This window comes from Ziziphus jujuba, chromosome 6, assembly GCF_031755915.1.
Source record: "Ziziphus jujuba cultivar Dongzao chromosome 6, ASM3175591v1".
In the NCBI taxonomy this organism is placed as follows: domain Eukaryota; kingdom Viridiplantae; phylum Streptophyta; class Magnoliopsida; order Rosales; family Rhamnaceae; genus Ziziphus; species Ziziphus jujuba.
The window spans coordinates 17,201,638-17,212,723 of record NC_083384.1 but is presented as its reverse complement, the minus strand read 5'-3'; positions in this window follow the sequence as shown (position 1 = coordinate 17,212,723).

Below are 11,086 nucleotides of genomic sequence, written 5' to 3'. Positions count from 1 at the left end.
ATTGCTAAAAAAATGCTTTTCCTGTTGACAAAGTGGTTATTTATACTTTTGCTAAAAAAAATAAAAAAAAGGTGCAGTGGTGATTTATACTAAGTGACTTGCCAAAAACTATAGAATCACTTTTTCCATAGATATTTTTAGTTTTAAAAAGTTAACATAAAGCAAATTAGTAAATAATATAGCAAAATAATATGTCGATATATTATTAATTCAAAAATAAATATAAGTTAAATATGAATAAATTAAATCCTTCATAAATAAATGAATCCCAAATATAAAATATAGCCACATCATTCAAAAATAAATTTGACAAACATGATATTTGTAGTATCATTGATATTATATATAACTAATTTGATATTTCTAGCGTTATTGATTAATTTGTAACATATATGATATTTCGAATTTATAATTTGGTAATTATAAATTTGTCACCCTTCTACATTACTTAACAAAGTATGTTAACAAAAATATATGCTCCAAATTGTTTATCAAAAATATATACAAAGGACATAGCATTGGTTAAAATATTAATAAATAACTTAAATATAAATAAGTTTAGTTTTAAATGAATAAGTGAAAATCGATAAAATATTACTACTTTATCGATTATTTTATTTGATAAATAAATTAGATATATTAAATGATAAAAATAGTAACTTCAAGTGTTTTTCAAAACGGATAAAATAGGTAGTGCAAGAAGATAGTCAATTTAATTAATTAAAATTAAATTATTCAATAATAATCAATGAAACTTTCAAGTGCAATAAATTTTTCATTTTATTTTTTATTTTTTTTTATTTATTTTTTTGGTATACTTGTAACCAAATAATGAACCTTTTCAATTGAAACCATCTATAATAGAGTTATGGATAAGATTGTTAGGAGAAAAATAATGGTTATGATTATAGTACTGATAATACTTACACAGGTTGAAGCAGAACTAGCAAAAAATCCAGTGTCTATTTTTCTCTCAAATAATTCCACTCTTCACGTAATCATTGTAGCCTTCTATGGTCATATTCATCAGTGAAAGTCAAGAAGTAATAAAAAAAGTACAAGCTCATGAAAATTGTGTAATTAACTGCGAAACAAAGCACACCTTCAAACATAGAATTCTCCCATACAAAAGGTGTGCTATGACATGCTTCTGGTATTGCTTTCGCATGTTCTTGAAATAAAGTTAACGATGATCACACCTTCAAACTTGCATACAAGTATTATTTCTCTTCTCACCACACCAACCATACCTCCTCATAATATATATATAAGAAAATTCTACGGTGTGGAACTCAGTATTGACAACTGTTTTTAAAGAAACCGTTCTCAATACTTATCTATGTGTGATAGTATTGACGATGATTATTTTAAAAATTATCGTCAATACTAAGATTTGGATGATAAAAATATGTAAACATCTGTATCATAGACAAACTATATATATATATATATATACAGATAAAGAGAGAGGTAGAGAAGTTTTCTTCTGGAAATTATCTATTAGCTTATCTTAGGAGATATGTTGTTGTGGATATTAAAATAATGATCCAAAGTGATCCAATAGAAATTTAAAAATTCACTTTCTCCTTTTTCAATACTAAAAAAAAAAAAAAAAAAAATTTGATCCAATAGAAATTTAAAGATTCACTTTCTCCTTTTTCAATACTAAAAAATAAAATAAAATTAACATGTACAACCAAATAGATTAATTGTCGTATATTGTATTAGATCTTTATTTTTAAATATGTCCTAATAGAGTCTTTCAACTTGAAATTCATTACATATTAGTCAATTATTTTAATTTTCCATTATTATTATTATTATTATTTTTACCTTCGACATACACCTTCAACTTCTATTTTTCAAATTTGTCGTAAAAATATAGCCATTGATCATGTGCATGGAAGTATTAGCTCTATAGTATATGTAACACTCCATCTTTCTATATTTTATTTATTATTGGGACTTGTACTCAAATAAATTGTAGCAAATGTCATGATAAATGCCAAAGTTTTGAAAGTTTGATTATGTTGATCGAGTGGGTTCCATAATTAACTTTTTACACATTGAAAATTTGTTTCCACGCTAATATTCTTGTATAGAATTTGTCAGTATGAATTCATAGATTGTAACATTCTAAATCTTAAGTTACAAATTTTGATCTTTTACCAAAATGGATCCCATTTATTTTGGGGAAATTGACATATTTCACTATTAAAATATAATTTTTTTTTATTATAATCAGATTTATGTATATATATATATATTACTTAAAATGTTTTATTTATTTATTTATTTAAATTGTTTATTTATTTATTTATTTATTTTTTTCTCTTTCTTGAATAATATTTAATGGGTTTTGAAGGATGTCAACTTCACTGGGATGTCTGTGGCTAGTTTTACCATTTAAATAGCTGTTTCTATTATTATTATTATATATGTTAATAATAATAATATTATTATTATTTCTTATTATTATATAGATATATATGTAAGCACTTTGACAAGAACATACCTTCTTGATCTCTTCTTCCCTTTTCCTTCTCACTTGAAAGAACAGAACACCAACCAACCACAACCACCCCCCCCCCCCCCCCCCCCCCCCCACAAAAAAAAAAAAAAAAAAAAAAGGAAAACCAAAATAACCTTGAAGCTCATGCTTGCGTTTGAATTTGTTTACTGGTGTTAGCTTCGATCTTAGGTAAAACTTACTTTTTTGCTCTCTTTGGTTTCATTTTTGGGCTGTGGGAAAGATTTGAGAAATAAACAATAAGAAACAGAAATAATGGTGATTTTGAGACATGTACGGCCATCGGCCATGGTGCCTTGTGGTCAAAATGGTTGCCAACGGCAATGAAGTAGAATGAGGAGCTTATTTGCAAGTAGAACTATGAAAATATTTGAGTTGGTTTTCTGTTTTAAATGAAGAATGTAGAAACTTTGAGTTATTAGAAGCGGATATAATCGGTTGTCATGGTAGTTACTGTTATAATTGATTTAAAAACACTACAGCACATATTATTTTTTATAGCATATCCAAAATGCTATAAAAGATATATAATTTCATTTTTAAAAATATCATGATAGCTCATGTTATAAAAAATCCTATTCTTTTATAGTATTTTTGAAATATTATGTTAAATGAGATAAATAACTATTTAATAACATTTATCTTATGCTATTATATTTCAAAATAGTTACAAATGTCATATATGTCATTTGAGATGCTATGTTAAATACATTTTATAGCATTTGAAAATGCTATTTTAAATAGACTTTCCTAGTATTCAGAAATGCTATATCACAATAACAACAAAATAAATTTATAATACTTTAAAATGTATTCAGAAATGCTATATCACAATAACAACAAAATAAATTTATAATACTTTAAAATGTTACTAAAGTTTTACTATAATGACATTTTATTAATATTATTTAGTTATATAATATATGAAGAAGGATTTTATTGGAAGATTAAGCCTAATTTGTTTTCAACATTACAATTCAGTTGTTTAATAGAATTGGAACTTGGTTAATATATTAATTCTTATAACGTAGTATTATGAAGCCTATATATTTGGTTGTTGTTTTGTCAAAGTTAATTTTCTATGTTATTTACTAGTAATGTATAAGTTAGTTTATATATTTATTAACGTTAAAAAGTAGCTAACATTTATTTTTTCTTGTTATTAAGTTACACAAAATTAGTTTTTCATTCCAAAAAGTTAGCCAGTGAATAACAAGTTCTTACTCCAAGCTTTATAAATAGAATTTTTTTTTTCCATTTAGAATCACACAACATTGGAAAATCAACTACTCTCTTTTCTCTCAAAGTACTCTTCTTTATAAGCCTACGTATTTCCTTATTATCAAGTTATAAGATTACTAAAAATATTTTACTACTATCAAATATATATTTGGTGTATATACATACATACATACATACATATGTATATATATATATATACTGAGCATTACAGGTGTTCTAAGAAATTCATGGAAATTTTTAGCTACATACAAGATTCCAAAAGGATCGTAGTATCTTGGAAGAGAAACATTAGCCAACTCAGCACAGAAGGACATATCTTCTCTAAGGATAATGCATTTATATACTTCGATCCAACTAAATGGTCCATCCTAAACTATGAATAGTTGTTTATTATTTTATTGTTATTGTTTGGTGCTTGGTATTTGTAATTGTGATTCAGTTTTACTACTCGTTTTATTTTTAACATTCTTAGGGAAGAGATTCTATTAAGATTTCGATTTCAATTGCATCTTATTTTACTATGACATCCATTGATTATGTTTCTTGCAAACCTGAAAAATTTTCTAGTCGAAAATTTCAAATGTTGGTAACAACAAATGAAAATTTGAAATTTTGTCTCACTATTTTAGATTTTTATTCTATTATTCTTAAATCCTTAAGTGCAAAAGAAAATGTTCCTAAAACCGTTGGTTCTTCTAAATCTGTTGTATATGTAGAGTCTAGTAAAGATTGTCAAACTATTTCCACTACTGATGATTTTGATGAAAAAGATATGATATGCCATAATAGGATTTTGAGTGCTTTGTCTGAAATATTTATTGTATTTTTTCTTCTATTAAAAGTACTTTTGAATCGTGGAATGCTTTGAAATAAAAATATGGGGGTTGAGAAACTTGGTTTTTAAAAGATATTTCTATTGAAAAATATGGAGCTGAGGAACTTTCATATGGTTGATGATAAATCCCCTTTTTGATCAAATTCATGATTTTGAAAATATTGATTTTAATATGAAAATAAAAGATATTGTTTTGGATAATACTTGTTACTTTTTTAATTAAAAAATTGTTTTCTTCTTGGTTTGATTTTCAAAGAATTCTGAAATAAAAACCAGAAAAATTTTCTTTTGATGAAATGCTTGTTTGCCTTATAATAGAAGACAGACACCGTGAGATTTTAAAATCTTTGAAAAATGAATTTAAATCCAAAACCCATATTGTTGAAAATTTTCATGAACCAAAAACCAAAGGTTTTAAGAAAATTGGTTTTAACAAAAACCAAAATGCCAACAACTTTGATAAAAAGGATAAACCTACTATTCAGAAAAAGATGAATTATTACTAGGTTTGTGGCAAATGGAATCATAAGGCCAAAGATTGTTTTTTTGAAAAAAAAGAGTTACACAAAATACTAAAGGATGTTTTGGCACAAAACCATAAGCAAATGTCTTGGAGATATATTTTTCTTTTCATGCTAATGGGTATTTTATTTTTAGCCCACAAATAAACTTTATTTTTGAATCAAATGATTAATGGATTGATTCAGGGGATAATATTTATGTATGTTCTGATAAAACATTATTTTCTTCATAATAGGACTCAAACACAAAAATCGTAAGCATGGAAAATGGAAATTTTTCTAGAATTATAGGAGAAGGACAAGTGAAATTGAACTTTTCTTCTGACAATTCTATTGTTTTAGATCATGTTAAGTATGTTTCAGACATTAGAAAAACTTTAGTTAGTACTTCCTTATTGGTTCAAAATGGTTTCAAAGTTGTATTTGAGTAAAATAGAGTCGTATTTACGAAGGATGGGTGTTTTATTGATAAATGATATTTGTATGGTGGTCTGTTTAAATTTAATATTATCAAATGCAATATTCATGATTTGTCTACTTCTTTTACTTCTGTTATCAATTTTAAATGTTCTAATTTTTAGCATGGTAGGCTTGGGCATGTTAATTTCAATTCTATTAAAAAAATAATGAATTTATATTTTATTCCAAAATCTTGTTTTATTTTTGAAAAATGTGATGTTTGTGTTTGAGTAAAACATCCTAGAAAGCCTTTTAAATTTGTCGAAAAAGAAACTAATTTGTTACAATTAATACATATTGATATATGTGATTGCAACAATATTATGACTCGTGGTGGTAAGCATTATTTTATTACTTTTACTGATAGTTTCTCTAAATATTGTTATATATATTAATTTATTTTGAAAGTGAATTATTTAATATGTTAAAGGTTTGTAAGGTTGAAGTTTGAAAATCAACTTGTAAAGATATTAAAGATTTTGTGATTGGATAGAGATGGTGAGTATATTTCTAATGAGATGAATGAGTATATTTCTAATGAGATGAATGAATTTTGTGAATCATATGACATTATTCACGAAGTAATTACACCTTATTCATCACAATTAAATGGTGTAGCTAAAAGGAAAAACAGAACTCTAGCTAACATGGTAAATTCTATACTTATTGGTTCTGTCATGCATAATAATGTATGAGATAAAACTTTATATTTTGCATGTTTAATTCTTAATAGAATTTCCTATAAAAGTTTTGATAAAACTCTTTATGAGCTTTGGACAAATAGGAAACCCAATTTGAAATTTTTCAACGTGAGGGTGTTTCGTAAAGGTAAGTATTCATGTGAAAAAAAAAGAAAAAACTAGATTCTAAAACCATTAACTATGTTTTTATTGGTTATTCTTTAAATAGTATTACATATAGATTTTTTATATTAAAATTCATATTTCTGATTTTCTGTGAATACTATTAAAGAATCTTGTGATGCTACTTTCTTTAAAAATATATTTCCAATGCAAGATAAAATTTCAAAACAAATTAGTGAAAACTCATGTTCTACTTTTATTCCTTTCGAAGATCAAATTGGACTTAGAAGAAGTAAAAGAAAAGTTGAAAAAAAAAATTGAAATGATTTTTTAACTTTTTTGATCGAAAATAACCTTAAAACTTTTAATGAAGCCATGAGTTCGCTAGATGCTCAATTTTAGAAAAGCTATTATTAATAGTGAGATGGATTCAATAATGAGCAATAATACATGGATTCTATATGCCTTCCTCCTGATTGTAAAATAATTGGGTACAAATGGATTTTTTAAAAAAAAAATAAAAATTGAGAACTGTGCTCTATCAAAAAATTTAAAGCTAGACTTGCTGCAAAAGATTTTAACAAAAAAAATTATCGATTTCTGTGATACTTATTCTCCTGTTACTGAAATCACTACTATTAGAGTTTTAATTACTTTGGCTGCTATTTATAAATTAGAAATTTTATTAAAGGGATGTGAAACTACTTTTTTGAATGGTGAATTAGATGAAGATATTTAGATTGACCAGCCTATAGGTATTATCAGTCCTAATCAAGAAAAGAAGATTTGTAAATTAGTTAAATGTCCTTATGATTTAAAATAAACACAAAAGCAATGGCATGAAAAGTTGATAGTCTGATTCTTTTTAATGGTTTTGTTATTAGTGATGCTGATAAATGTGTTTATATTAAATTGTAAGAAAATGTGTATGTAATTCTTTGTTATATTTAGATGATATTCTTACTTTCCATACAAGTTTGAATATCATTAATGATACAAAAATTTTTTTGTCTAAGAATTTTGATATGAAGGATCTTGGTATTGCTAATATTATTTTAGACATGAAACTACTAATACAAGGACATTATGTTGAAAATATATTAAAAAATTTTAATTTTTATGACGTGAAGCTTGTGTCTATACCTTTTGATCTTAATTCAAAGTTAATAAAAAATAAAGTTGATGCAGTATTGCAACTTTTATATTCTCAAGTTATTGATTCCTTTATGTATTTATCTAGCTACATGAGACCTAATATATCTTATGTTATTAATAGATTAAGCAAGTATACAAGTAATTCTAGTAGTAATCATTGGATTGCTATAGAAAGGATCTTTAAATATCTTAAAGGTAAAATTGATTATGATATCAATTATTCTGGTTTTCCTGTTTTCCTGTAGTCTTGGAAGGTTTATGTGATGCTAATTGGATTTCAGATTCAAATAAAAATAAAGCCATTAGGTCTTATATTTTTACTTTGGGTGGTTGTGCAGTAGCTTGGAAATCAATAAAGCAGACTATATTTTCCAAATCAATCATGTAACCTGAGTTCATTGCTTTGGACTTGCCAGTAACGAAGCTAAATGGTTGAGAAGTCTTCTGACAGCATACCAATTCTTCTTCATCCAATATCTATTGTTCCTTTGCATTATGATAGTCAAGTAACTATTACAAAGACAAAGAGTAAAAATAACAATGAAAAAAGGAGACATATAAGGATTAGATATGAAATTATTAAATAATTACTAACACATGGTGTTACTTCTATTGATTTTATTAGATTTGAGAAGAATATTGCTAATCCACTTACAAAAAGCTTAATGCCCAGACAAGTTATTTAATCATTGAGGGAAATGAGATTAAAGCCTATAAATATATTCACCATAGTGGACACTCAACCTTTGTGATTGGAGATCCCATGAAGAATGTTCAATGGGTATGAATGAAACAGGAGTGTGACGATGGAGCACTATTTTATAGTTAAGGAGAATTTCCTAGTTTCATTCATATGGTGATAGTGCTTAAAAATTATGATGGTATAGGAAGAGTACAACACTAAGTGTAACCAAGACATGTATATTTGTTGGGAGTTGATCATATACTACCCTTGAAGGTTTCACCTAAGTGGGTATCATAGTCTACAATGGGAAATCAAGCTACTCCCTAAAAAACTTATGATACAAGATACATGCGCATGACCATTAAAGCGCAAACCAAATTAGAACTTGAAAAAAAAAAAAATGTCCTATTTATATTGTAAGTGAAAATCTGGTTCAAAAAGCCTATTTTAAGACTTAGTTTACTATAGTTCTTTCGAAAGAAAACTTACAAATACTAAATCTTGGTTCAAACTCAGAAGGTACCTGTCCTTATTGCATGGTAAAAAATACTCAAAGTAATTTATTTTATAAAAATATATTTTCAAAATTTTTAAATCATGTGGGAATTTTTTATAATTGATTTAAAAAATTATTAATAGTATTTAGTTATATATTATATAAAGAAGGATTTTAGTGGAAGACTAAGTGTAAGTTGTTTTCAACGTTATAATTCAGTTATTTAGTTGAATTGAGACTTGGTTAGTGTATTCCTATAAAATAGTACTATCTAACGTATATATCTAGTTGTTATGGGAAAGTCAGTTTCCTATTTTATTTACTAGTAACGTATATGTTAATTTATATATATATATATATATATATATATATTAACATTAACAATTTGGTTTCTAACATTTATTTTTTCTTGTTATTAAGTTATACAAAAATCAGCCAGTGAGTAACAGGTTTTTACTCTAAGCTCTATAGATAGAAGCTTTCTTTCCCATTTAAAACCACACAATATTGGAAAATCAACTACTCTCTCTTCTTCTCTCAAAGTACTCTTTTCTCAAAACCTTCATATTTCCTTATTATCAAGTTATAAGATTAATAAAAATATTTTACTATTATCGAATATATTTTTGGTACATATATATATTGAGCATTACAGGTGTCTTAAGGAGTTTATGGGAATTCTTAGTTGCGCACAAGAATTCTAAAGGTTGAATATATCTTGAAAGAGGAACGTTAGATAACCCACTGCAAATGGGGATGTATCTTCTCTAAAAACAGCGCATTTGCATGCCTCGATCCAACTAAACAAGCCATCCTAAATGCTGAATAATTGTTTATCATTTTGTTTTTGCTGTTTGGTGTTTGGTATTTGAAGCTTACCAGATTTTCCTTAAATCTCTTAGGTTGTGCCCTTATAACTTGGCTCCATCTTCAGTTGCATAGGATTAGCACCCTAGCGAGTTGTAGTTTGCATGGGTGTAGGTGGGTTCTCATCAGATAGTGTGCGGCAATGTTCATTTGCTAAATGTGGTATTATTGGAGGAATTCTCATGATTTGAGAGCCAGATTGATAATTGGAATTTTTGGTTTTCAAAAGCTTTACTTTAGTGATAAGTTGTGTTTTAGCATTGCTTGATAACCATGTGATGTGAAAATTATTGTAAAGTAATTTTGCTTGGTATAGTTATTTGAATTTCTAAAAAATTTTGGAAATGGTTTACTATTCCTTGGTATGTTGACTTTGGGTTGGTATTGGAATGTTTTGGGATTTATGACCCATATTTAGAAATTGGTCTAGTAAACGGTATAAGAATCCCAAAATATACTTGAGTGTTGTAAAATACTTATTATTATCAATTTTGTATTTAATAGGCTATTTACATTGTTAGAATATATATATATATGTGTGTGTGTGTGTGTGTGTAGCTTTATACATATATACATATATATATATATATATATATATATATATATATAAGTGTTTTGAGTATATATATATATATATATATATATAGTTTTGATTAATCGTTTACCTATATTTATTTATAGTCAAAAATCGATTTTATTAGCATTTAACATGGTACGTATATGTATGGTTAGATTATGTACAACTATTTGTAGATTTTAACATGGTCTATTTTTTGAGAAAAATTATAATTGGGTTTTCAAAAATTTTTATTATTGGTTATTGATTTTTGGATAATAATAAAATAGACAGAATTATGTTTGATTTTATGGAGATCGTAATCTTATTCGTTATATTTAAATCTTATTATCATTTTTCTTATTTTTATTTGTTTATTATTTATTTATTCATCCACCTATTTATTTTATTTTATTTATTTAAAATATTTAATTACAATTTTAAAAAGTAATTATGATTAGTTGATGTTTTCAGAGCTATATAATTATATGTTACTAGTTGTTCTATAGATACACCATATAGTATTAGTATTCTGTACTGTTATGTTTATGGATTAATGCGTAGGTTATATTTAGTTGTCCTTTGTGAGCTGTGGTGAGTGAGAGTAGGTAGGTATTTTGCAATGATAGCATCAGCTATCCTCCCCATGGCCAAAGCATAGCAGGTGTAGACATTCTTACAGGTGCTAAGGTGAGTGAGGATAAGTGGGTATTTCTGCGGTGACAACATTGTGGCCCCACCCACACCCCCCTCCCCGGCGCCTCCCTTTTCCTTGGCTATCGGATGGTAAGTTATTTAGCATCGGTACCATTGGGATGTTAATGGGGCCACATGCAGGTCCTTTTCCCCCCTCTCCCCCAATATGTAAATGGCGTTTGGGACGTCAAGCATCACTTGGCAGCACTAATATATCGTATGGTGCATTAGGTGTCCTTTC